Source organism: Triturus cristatus, chromosome 5_1 (assembly GCF_964204655.1).
Source record: "Triturus cristatus chromosome 5_1, aTriCri1.1, whole genome shotgun sequence".
NCBI lineage: Eukaryota > Metazoa > Chordata > Amphibia > Caudata > Salamandridae > Triturus > Triturus cristatus.
The window spans coordinates 81,700,019-81,712,405 of record NC_140587.1 but is presented as its reverse complement, the minus strand read 5'-3'; the positions used below and the strand labels follow the sequence as shown (position 1 = coordinate 81,712,405).

At 50.1% G+C, this 12,387-nt stretch overlaps 1 long non-coding RNA gene across 1 annotated transcript; it reads right to left on the bottom strand.

Annotated features, from left to right (window-relative positions):
- Positions 1–1,357: 1,357 nt before the first annotated feature.
- LOC146830257 (uncharacterized) lies at positions 1,358–6,553 on the bottom strand. The gene is made up of 2 exons (XR_014961142.1): positions 6,304–6,553; positions 1,358–1,995 (listed from the first exon to the last, which is right to left on the bottom strand). It is a non-coding gene; the product is annotated as an uncharacterized LOC146830257 (long non-coding RNA).
- Positions 6,554–12,387: the final 5,834 nt, after the last annotated feature.

The window sequence follows — 12,387 nt, the reverse complement described above, 5'->3', positions numbered from 1 at the left end:
TACCGGACTGAGCTTTCACCTCAGCCCGGGATGTTGTAATACCCATGTCGGGCCCAGCGGTTCTCTGCAAATGTATCCAAGTACTGCAGAGGAGCACGTGCAGCCGAGAGCAAAGCCTGTCAGATGCAATCCAGACACCAGCATGAAAAGAGCTTCGGAGAGCGAGGGCACCACATCTGTCCCCAAAGTTCTGCTGTCTCCACACTGCACCCATACTCATATTTCCTTTCTCCAAAGCCAGCATCACCCCGTGCGCCCCAATCCCCCACTCACTGTACTACGGAATCGTCTCCCTCTCTCCAGCCTTGGGCTTTTCTGACGCAAATCATTAGATCGCCCACACTGGTACTGCGCAGTCAGCAATGGCAGCCGCTATGACTACAATTCCCAGAACACACTGGGTTGGCTGATGACATCTCAAGGGTGAAGCGCCTCCTGACACTCACAGCTGGGTATCAGTCATAGAACAGACACCCAGCACATTCATTCCTCTGTACGGTCACAGTGCAATCCTCCCAGTACCCCGTAAACACACAAGGGTAGATTCACAAAAGTAAATGTAAATGTGTTGTACTTGTATAGCGCACTGCTACCCCAGCTGGAGTGTCCTGGCGCTTTTACTCATACCGCTGTGGAACCCTTCCTGGCCTTTCCCTGTGATATGTCCACTCCTGGGCACCCCCAAGGTGAAGCCAGGCATCCCAGCGCTGTTGGAGCTGTTGTGGAGATTAAGCAAGCTATTGCCCAGAGTTGCACCCATGATTAGAATAGGCACCGAGGCGGAATATCAGGTCCGAGGAAATTGAGCCCAAGACCCACTGAGGCGGGAATTGAACCCTGGTCCCGGGCCAGACCTCTGCATCAGGGTCTGCCGCTCTAACCATTGAGCCACACTTCTCATTACGAGTACAGAAAGTCATGGCTGACAGGTTTCCCAGGACCTTGCGTGACTCATTAGACTAGTTTGTTTGAGCTGAAACGCTCCCTCAAGCCGATTGGAAGGGCTGAATAGTTTGTTCCCAGCACACTGGGTCAGGTACTAAGGGATAGAAAAGTTATCAGTTTCACTCAAATAAGCGCTACCTGTTACACAAAAGCAAATGTGAGGCATATGCGAGTACGCTAGGATAAATGCTCCTACCTCGGGACTGACTTGCGAGTGAAAGTTCCTTTCTGGTCTTGCCACGGGAGAGTTCAGAGGCAGATTTGACTACGCCAACTTGCACCCCTTATCTTTCCTACTAGATTTGGCACAGATGGTCTTTTATTTACCTACTAAAAGTGGTTGAGGGTAGCAAAACAATTCAGGATGATACTTTCAATATATACATGCCTTAAAGGACCACAGACTCCGGACTTCAGTTTTGTCGATTTATTATAAGGCCAAAAACAATTGGATGTAGAAACAGCGGAGAATCAAAGCATATAGATATAGAAAGATCAATACAGAATATAGGTTATTCGACACAAAAGGCATAGGATAATGAACTCCAAAATCAGAATGCAACAAAGAATAGATGCGGAGTCCAGATCTTTTTTGATTAGGAATAAACAAAAACTTTCCCTACAGTGTTCTAAATAGAGCTTCTACCTAATTTCCTTCCATCATTTCCCAAAGGTGTCAGCACATGTTGACTTCCTAAGAAGTACTCACGTCAAATGGGTTGATTAGCTTAAGGCTTTGGAGCTCGCTCTAAGATGCTCTTTCTCCTCTGAAAGCTAGCAAAAGTCTGGTTTCACTATCCTTTCCCTACACATCACACAAAAATGTGGTTCGATCTACAATATGTTATCAAAAAATTTCCATTGCAACTTTGTGTGGTGATTTTCCAGCCAGGGGCATGATGAACCTTCTTTGTTCGGATGGCCTTGGTTCCCAGATAGGCCAGACATGGAAGGCATCCTCCCTTCTCTCCTTTCAGTCATCTTCAAAGACATTCCGGGTATCTCCTTCAATCTGCCAATCTGCCAATAATGAGTTTTGCATTCCGGCACCTGCAGTAGGATGAGAACACTCGGTTTTTCAAACACAACATGCATTTAATTATTTATTTCTCGAGAGATCAAGGAGATGTGAAACTATAAACAATCTGCGAATTTGGGCCTAGACTCGGGCAACTTCAACTAAACACAATTACATTATATGAATATATAATATGTATAATACCTTATACATTCAGGAATTACAATACATACATTGTCCTACTTAAATGTATTCACTACGCTTATTGTTTAAATGGTTCAACTAAATACATCTTAATAATCATAAAACACTGCAAATGATAAGAATACACATAAGTGCGTCTTAACCATGAGTACAGTGCACCCATACAATATAGAGTGCTGAAAGCGCTCTATCAGATTCATGTGGTAGCCATCAGCTGTGGCAGCCTGCGTGCACGCCAAGGTGCAACAGCCAAGGTGCGACAGCTTAGTCAGGCTTCTCCCACTCGCGACGCACAGCCTTAACTCATTCATCCTAGCTAACACAGGACAAACAGCATACGCCTCTTGACGATTAAGTCCCTGAAGTTTAAAGTGCATTAGTGCGTGAGGTGGGGGAATCATAAACCTGCAGTCAATTGCATTAAATCTCCGCCTCTAGAGAGCTTGCCAAGTGGTCCTGATCATCGGGTACAGTCCGCAGCCTTTGGTAATGTTGCTGCATGTGGAAAGTAGACAGAGTAAGAAGGATATGGGGCTGTGATACGAGCATTTATTTTTCTGCCCCAGCCAAGTGTAGTTTGCTGCGAAAACGTAGGCATCAATCGTCTCACCATGCTGTTGTGATTGGGGACACACACATACGCAGACGGAGAGCCTTTTTAATGTTGCTTGCATCTGTAGGTAGTTTTAGGCAGATGATAACAAAATAACTCAGAGAAACGTGATAGAAAGAATGAAAATGCCCCTTTGGAAATCTGCTCGGAAGCGGTGCTGTGACAGGCTGCCCGGGGTCCACGTAGGGGACCCTCCTAACAGGGCGGCCTCCTTAGTGCCACAGGACACACACTAAGCAGCATATCAGTGCCCCCCGGCCTATGGACCAGGGGGTCAGCCGGCCGCGTCTCTTCCGGCCATGGTGGGGGAAGGCAAGGGTACAAATACCTTCCCCCGCCCACGATGCAGCCTCTTGTCTGCTACCCGTCTTGCTGTTTCGGTCGTGCTGGGGACTGCTGCGGACCACGAGGTTAGTCGGCTTCCCCCTCCCCCCTATTGGGGTCCCACCACCCGGGTTATGCCCGGGAGGGACTCCGTCCCACCTTGGAGTTAGCTCGGCCCCCGCGAGGTCCGCATTGCCGGTACCGGTGGGGTTTGAGGCTAAGGTGAGGGAAGGGGGTCGGGGGGGTTGAGTGCATGTATGTCACGAGGCAGCAGACGCGTGGCCCGGCCGTAGCCGAGGTCGCGGCCTCCAATGCCGGGGTAATTTACTCCCTTAACACAGCCACCAGAGAGGTTGTTCATTGGGGGGCAGCGAGGGAGTGGGGTCTGGTCTATTGGGCCCCTATGTGGCAGTCGTCGGACTGGCCTGGCCAGCTGGTGAGGGGGATCCCCTGGCGGGTTTCCCCAACGGGGAAGAGAGCAGCCGACTCTCGGCATCCAAGTCTTGGGGACCCCTGGGGTGTACCTAGAGCCAGGTCCAGGTTGGGATTATCAGTGCCTGGGACTCCCGATGCATGGGGGAGGGGGGAGAGCAGGTAGCACCGTTGCGCCCCCCCCTCTTTCTAGGGTTTCAATGGAGCTCGTGGGGGCTGAGGCAGACCTGCAAACCTCCACTGTCTGGGGCGCACGCTTCGGGAGCATGATCCCTTCCCTGCCCGGTTAGCGCTGGGAAGCAGACGGCTTCGGCGGAGGGAGCAGGCCATGGTTCCTTCGAACGCGGCGCCTTCGGCGGCTGGGCTCCGTTTCGGGAGGGCACCAGGCATTAGAACCTCTTGGGCATAGGTCTTCCCTATGCTGCCCACGACAGGCGACACTACCGGTTGGCAGGGCCGGCTCAGTTGGGGTCGCGGGTGCGCTTGCTGTCCGGATCCACGCCTTCCCCTGGGCGACTGGGTTTGCATGCTCGCATTGCAAGGGCTGCTTGCAAAACAACAGTCTTACGTGCGGCGTTCCGGCCGGGCCACTTTCAACAAGTCTAGCACCATAGGCACGGTATAGAGCATTGCATAGGAATCCGTCCTGCAGCTATATGTTTACTCCTCATACCCATGTCTTGCTGTGAGCTGCCAACTGGGAGCGGAATGCTAGGTTCGAGCGCAGAGTCCGTTTTCGTCCTGCAGTTCTGTCTATCTCTCATCTCCCCGTGTGGCTCTGGGGTTTGCAGCCCAGAGGGCACCTTGCGGCGAGCCAGTTCATTGTTGAAGGCGGCGCGGTGAGGGGCAGAGCCTGGAGCCCCGGGAACCTTGAGGCGCGAGTCCGGCCGCTTGGCAGTGAATGCAGAGGCATGGTTTGCCCCCATGCACTCTTACCAGGAGCATTTCTGCCTTAGCAACTGGCGGTTGGGCACCGCGCAGCTCTCCTGCTCTGCTGACGGTCATGGGGGTACGGGGCAGCATGGAGCTGGACAACCACCACCTGACGTGACCTTAGGATCAGCTACTAACTTAGATTGACAAGGCGGGTGGTTAAGCTTTACGGTTAAAGCGTTCGACCGTGAAGCGGGGGAACCGGGTTCAAGTCTCGGCAACGAGGCTTAACTTACGGTGTTTCTGGGAAAATCTATTATCTCCCGGTTCCTTACAAATTGAATGTGTTCTCATGTAACAGAAATGGTGCTCATGTATGCGCTCTGATCCCCGAAGTCATTGTTTTTGTTTCACAAATTTCAAGGGTATAGCATGGTAATTTGTTTGACTGGGGTTGGGTATGTTTTCTGATCCGTTATGTTTCCTTGCTCACAATGTTTCATTATTGCTCCGTGGCGGCAACCACGCCTATTGTTGTTTTGGGGGCTCTCCTTGTCACAGGGGCTCTACTATGGAGTCGGGAGTGGATACAACATGCTTTATATCAGGGGCACTGGGTTACCAGCAGAATGTAGGGGTTACTGGCCCCATGTGCAGGTCTCATTTATGTTTGGTGTTCCCAGTGATCGCTAAGGAGTGGGAACACCCGCCGTCAGGGAAACTTATAATGACAAGGCGAGTGGATAAGCCTTACGGTTAGAGCGGTCGACCTCAAAGCTGGGAAACCGAGTTCGAGTCTCTACATTGAGCTCAACATATTGTGATTCTGGGCAAGTCAATCAATCTCCAAGGTCCTTAGAACGAATGTGTTCTCTTGTAACGGAACTGGTGCTCATGTTAGCGCTCTGATGCCCGACGTCTCGGTTTAGTTTGCGCTTTATAAAACTCTACAAAGAACTAAAATAAATAAATATTCTTAGTTCAGCCCTGAAGGCATGCAAAGACCCAGGGACCGGATCGTACACGGTAATTGACCACACCATACCAACACAGGTACCCCGTTGTAGACAGTGTCATGCGGCTGAGGGCGCTTATTTCCCCCTGGGGTATCAAGCTCTTGTGCTCCTGTTGTGCGTGGGGAAGCCCTCCGATGAACACTGTATCACCTCCTCATACCAAGGCCTCATGGTGCTGTCAAGTTGCCCATATTGGTTCCGTTTTCGCAGCAATATGAAGGTAACTCTGATTGGAAGGTTGGGAAGGGGTAGTTTTCCTTGAAGAAACACAGGCTGAGGGTCCGTGACGGAAGCGATAATGTCCTCGCTTGTAAACGCACAGGTGGGACACTATTCAACTGGCAAGTAAACAAGGGCACTTCACAGTCTGTTGTCGCAGGCCCCTTCTTTAAGGCAGATTAGCGGTGCAGATTCCCAGTTATGCTGGGTGTTAGAAATGGGGGTCTCTAGTTGGCAATGGCTGGCCACTGTCCAAGTAGGGACCCTTCTTCCTAAGTCAGAGTAAGCAGCGTAGCACGAGCAGCTAGGCTTATCTCAGAGGCAGTGTGTGAAGCATTTATGACCATACACAGTAATACAATGAGGAACACTACAAATGGACACCACTCAAGTAGTTATAAAAAATAGGTATATTTATATAGACTTCATCACAAGACCAATAACAGTGAAAATCCACAATACTAGAAAAATTGGGTTACTTTAAAAATGCTGCAAAAATAGTTCAAGGTGCACAAAATGATGTTCAGTTCAATGCAGTGGTCTCTGCGACCCTTTTACTCACAAAGTATCTGGATTCCGTAGCAAAGCAACAAAAATGTCGCTAAGGAGTTGTAGCGATAAATTTCCTCACGCTAACCAGCGATGCGGTGAATCCTTACCGCAAGGGAGGATGATGCGCTGGGTTGCGGGAAGGACAAAGCGACAACCTTCTTCACGCTAAGCCGGTGATGCGATAAAATCCTTGCCGCTAAGGGAGGATGATGCACCGAGCCTGTTGCGTGTGCGATCTTGCTGCGATGAAAGAAAATGGCGCTCCGCGAGGGAGCGACGATCCTGATGCGATGCGGGGAAAAAGGCGAACGCTCGGCATCCGCGCTGCGATGAGCTTGATGCGATGATTTGGGGTTAGCGAGCGCTTTGGGGCCCGCTAACAAGCAATGTGACAATCTTCGGGATAGCGGGCTTTTTCAGGCCCGCTGACGGGTGATGCGATGATATTCGGGATAGCGGGTGTTTTCAGGCCCGCTGACGGGTGATGCGATAATCTTCGGGGTTAGCGAGCGCTCGGCGACAGCAGAGCGACGATTTTTCTCACGCTCACCAGCTGCAGCGGCCCGCTAACGGGGGTTAGCGACGATTTTCAGCACTCTTTTCTCAGCAGTAGAACTAGAGGCCCTGGAACTCACAGGAGCCTCACCTGCAGATAGGAATCCTCGCTGGGAGGACACAGGAGGCTGGTGGTGGAGTCTGATGTGCCTGAGACTCCTGCAGGAGGCTAGCTCTCTTCTAGCTCTTGGGTGATTGCTGTAGCCACAAAATAAAAGTTCCTTCAAAGTCCTTTTCCTCTTCTTCCAAGTCCAGTAGTAACCACTGCAGGCCAGTCCCAGAAACAGCACACAAGCACAAGGACAGTCCTTCTCCTGCAGATTCCTGTAGTCACACGCACAGAGGTTCTTCTTGTTGTCCAGGAGCAATACAAATTGTAAGAGTTTGGGCACAAATATTTATACCCCCAAAGTCTTTGTTCTTAGGGGTCACAAGTCTCTGAACCCAGCCATAACCAGTTCTGCCCAGCCCTGGAGCACTTTGTTTACCAGGCTGCATCCTTCATTTCAGAAAGAGGGGGTCTGCCTTCAGACGCACAGTGGTAGGTGGAGCCAGCATTCACCTTGCCAGGCACAGCCCTATTCAAGTGCAGGAGCTACCCCTCCCCTCACTCCAAGGCAGATCTCTCTATTCAACCCAGGTCTGACTCAGCCTGCCCTGTCCCTCCAAAACCAGACAGCCAATACACATAATAGCAGAGCAAACTGGAAGGCTTAGGCAAGAAAGTACCTATACTCTAAAAGTGGTAGTTTCAAACACAGAATATAAAAATAACCTTCACTAAAAGATATATTTTAATATTCTGAGCTCAGGCATACTAAATTCGTTTTTCTACCATGTTCTGTGGGTCAGTTAGGTCTATAGAATGTAATAGCCCAGACCTCCCATTCTGGCCTATGGAGAACAGGTAGCCTTACAGTAGTGAAAAACGAAATTGGGTGTAATTCACTACTAGGACATGCTACACACATCAGGGCATGTCCTACCTTACACATACAAGGCACCCTATCATAAGGGGGGCTTACAGGATGCCAAGGGAAGGTTTAGGGGCTGGGAAGTGGGTGCACTTCACAGCCGAGATGGCAGTTCTGGACTGCACGCAGACACTGCAGTGGCAGGTCTGAGACACACTTTACAAGCTGCTTCTGTGGGTGGCACAACCCAGTGCTGCAGGCCCACCAGCAGCATTCGGTTTACCAGCCCTGGGCACACACGGGCCACGCTGTTAGGGACTAACAGGTAAACCAAATAAGCCAATCATGGATGTACCAATTCACATGTCATCTTTACAAAGGGAGCATTCGCGCTGTGGCACTGAATGGCAGGGGCACAGCGCCCAGAGCATCTATAACCAGCAAAAACAGAGGAGACACAGCGAAAAATGGAAGGGAGACTCACGCCAATGGTGCCAGGTCTAACACTGGGATAGTATTTTGTGTGTTACCACGCATAGGGTACTGCGCGTAAAGCACCATGATCCCAATCTCGAAGAGGTATAGGTGTCCCACGGGCTGGACCTTTGTCATGGAATGGGGGCTGAGGTTTCAGTCCCAGCTCCAGCTAATTAGTATTCCTTCACCCAAATCTAGATGGGCCAAGTCCATGCCAGACAATAACCTAAATCAACTCCCTGACGGGCTCAGGCTCATGTGTTTATGGCTGTCGTCGGTGTGGGTGAGCATATTGGCACTGGGTTGCATGGGGGCGATGGCCTCACCCCTCCATCATTTTCAGGTGCTGGTAGTTCTTTGCGCAGTTTTTGTTTCATAGGAGCACGTGGCGAGCGTTGCCAGGGACCCGTGGTCCACTCTTCGCAAGGGGGCGAGGCCCAGAAGTTTAGTCGCAAGTTCTCTGCACAAACTGGCCCTGTAGAACCTGGAATGCACAGGCGCGCTGCTAGCGCCAGTTGTAGCTGGGTAACTGCTGCCTGAGTGGTTACCCTTGAATGAGTGTTTCTCGTCGTACTTCTGTCCTGTGCCGGAGTGCGTCCAGATGGTTTAATTTACTTGCAGTCTTGTATAGCGTGGACTTGGCCCGAAGTCAGAAGGCTTTTCAACAAGAGCAGGACAACAAGTGTACTGCGTGTTAGTGACATTGATTTAACACAGCTGCCAAGGCAGAACGCTATGTGTGACATGATCCAAATTTCAGTGTAATAATGTGAGGTTTCAACGACTAAGGGTGACACTTCCACCGTTACAACAGGGGCACTCTTGAGTATCAGGGCCTCGTGGTGCTGTAAAGTTGCTCATATTGGTTCAGTTCCCACAGCGATAGGGAGGTAACATTGATCGGAAGGGGTGGTTTTCCTCTAGGAAACACTGAAGGTACGTGTTTGCAGCGATAATGTTCTCACTGGTAAAGGCACAGGGTGAATAGGTTCTCAACTGGCAATTGGACTATGGCACTTCGGAGAGCACTACAGTTCCCAACACACATTGCCCGTCCATGTTTTCAACATGGGTGCACACGCCACCCTACACGGGCCTCTCTTGCCAACGCCTGGTGTGTACTGCGTGTAAGCTACATTGATTCAACACAGCTGCCAAGGCAGAGCGCTATGTGTGACATGCTCCAAATTTCAGTGTAATATGTTACGTTTCAACGACTAGGGGTGACACTTCTCCATTACAAAAGGGGCACGCTTGTTTGGTTCGCAGCCCAGGCATCTTCAGTTTGTTCGCTAAAATGGTGACGCTGTGTGCATTTACGCATGAGGTGACTGTGTATGTACACATGAGGTGGCGCTGTGCGGGTACACATGAGGTGGTGCTGTGCAGGTACTTATGAGGTGGCACTGTGTGGTTGCACATGAGGTGGCGCTGTGCGGGGTTTGCACATAAGGTGGCGCTGTGCGGGGTTGCACATGAGGTGGCACTGTGTGGGGTTGCACATGAGGTGGCGCTGTGTGCGGTTAAGCATGAGGTGGCGCTGTGTGTGGTTACACATGAGGTGGCGCTGTGTGCAGTTACACATGAGGTGACTGTGTGCTATTACCACTGTGTGCAGTTATACACGAGGTGACACTGCAGTTACATACGAGGTGGCACTGTGCAGTTACACACGAGGTGACACTGTGCAGTTACACACGAGGTGACACGGTGCAGTTACACACGAGGTGCCAGGACTCAGGAAGTGACACCGTTTGCAAGCACACAAGAGGATACGGTGTGCAAGCGCACAGGTGGAGACACGTGTGGAATTTAAGGATGGAAGGGGCGGTGGCACCCAGTGGCTGGGAGTATTACAAGCATTTCAACAACCTTGGCATGCCTGAAGAGTATATGCAGCCGCGCTAATGGGAAGAGCATGACTCTGATTTTTAAAGTATAGTTGGCAAACCTGGAGTGAACTGCAGAACAGCTTGGGCCTCGTGTTAGATGATGCAGACGTTTTAACTCTGTTTGGACTTGCCATGTTGCTGCGCTTCTAAGACAGGTGAAAGCCTCCTGAGAGGTTCGGCTGCATTAGATTTGTTTCAACATTAGAACTTGGGCCTACAATCTCCTGGCATTTTGCAGTTATAGAAAGATATGCAGCATCTCCAATGAGAAGAGCCTGACACCTTGAGTAAAGTATATTTGGCAAACTTGGGGTGGACTGCTAAAACAGCTTGGGCCTCACATGTTAGATGATGCAGGGGTCGGTGGGCACACACATGTTACCAGTGGGGGGAAGCACCCCACTTTTCCAGGTAATAGGGCCAGCAGTCTGGGGCATCTAAGTTCAGGGTAATTAGGGGGGGCGTGCTAACTTTGTATTGGACTGGCCACGTTGCTGCGCTTCATAGACAGAGGTTGACTGTCTCCTGACAAGTCCGGCTTGCATTGTAGTCGTTTCAACGTGGGAATTGGGGCATACAATCGCCTTGCATTTTGCAGTTATAGAAAGAAAAGAATTGTAAAGGAATAGCAGTGTAGGAACTGGGCACACCTAGCAGTAAAGCCAGCAATTAGGAAGAATTGGGGGGTGTCAGATATTTCTTTGCAGTAATATCGAGGAGCTGCGGCTACGTTCCAACAGTGTGAGATACTTTGATGACTGGCGTGCTTTTATCCACAGGTTAACGGTGCAGGTTAACGGGCCGCATCTGTCTCTGTGGGTTTTATGTGTGGTCGGGTCATTTGACCGAGTTGAACCATTATCACTGGATATATCTGGGCATGAAGGTATGCCAGGCTAGATTCTAGCGAAGGCAGGTAGCGGTACTTATGGGATATTTGATGTATTGTCTCACTGGCAGTCCACCATGCAAGGGGACTATGTACCTAGGTTATGCACATCAGGCAGAGGTGACCAGTGGAAGCAGGAGGGGGATTGCACAGAACAGGACATTGCTCAGGTTAGATGCCGGCGAATTGTGGCTACACTACTTTACTTGACTAAGTAAACCGGGACTGATTCACAGGCGGGGTGTGGTGGTGGTGGTCTCTACCTCATTTCACAGGATCATTCCCTGTTGGGTCTATCTAATGATCATCTCTTTGGGCTTTAAATTTACAGCCTCTTTTGTCTCAGCCATACTATGCGTAGGTTAGCCATGGACTTTAAGAAGTGCTAAAATGGACCTCTAATGCTATAGTACAGCATCTAGTTTACCGGTGCTATTTGTACCTCATTAGCACCAGCAGAGGCTAACAGAGGTAGCAGTAAGCTTCCATTTATTTCGCCTGGGATTGGGGATGGCAATGTCATCAAAATTTTGCATCGAAGAAATTGAAGAGGCAAAGACATACCTGTGATGGTGCAACGCGCACTCAGCAGTAGAGCCAGCTAAGTTTCAACATAATCCTGGTATACCGGCAGGATAAACGTAAGGTCATGGGCTACACACGAATAGGCACTTTCTGTCAGCTGGGGCGTTAGTCTGCCATTCCCAAGAGGGTCCGGATTGCCTTGTTGTTGTTGATATTGAGCGGATGGAGCACTAATACGGACAAACTACCAGAGCACTTTTTGCAGTAATTGTTAAGGTTAAATTGATTGAATTGTTGGCATGTTACCAGTTGCTTCAGTTAAGCGAATTTTCCTTGGGAGTTGTCAGCGAACATTCGGACTGCAATGTTGGTGGTTAGCCGGTTGGCAGGACATTTAGATTGGTGTTTCTAGCTCAGGCATATCCAAGTACGGGTTATGGGGCCTGAAGTCTGCCCTGGGATATAAGTTCACAGGCAGGTGGAGCGGACGAACTGAAAAGGGCTTGGGTTCGACCGCTGGTCACAGGTTCAGATCCTGGTAGGTCCTCTTAGCAGTTCATCCTTCTGAGGTCGATGAAACAAGTACCATTGAGTTGAGTAACAATAACATGGGCAAATTCTCCCGCCCTATAGCCTTGGCTGGCAGACATGCAGGTTGTGGGAGTTGTCATCCAACAAGTGTGCTATGGGCCATAAGATTGGGGAAACCCCTAGGTTAAGCACAAATGGGCTACAAAGTATTAAAGAACACTTGGCATTCCCAGTATTCTAAAAGAGCAGGTATTAATACTTGTGGTTCCCCTCGGGTTCACACTGTCCTTTCTGCTCCCTGGTATACTAGCAGAAGTTTGGGAGGGCGAGGAGTCACCCAGGGTGGTGACTGGCGGAATGCGATGGACATACTCCGACAAGTGATATAAACAGATAACTGTGTGAATG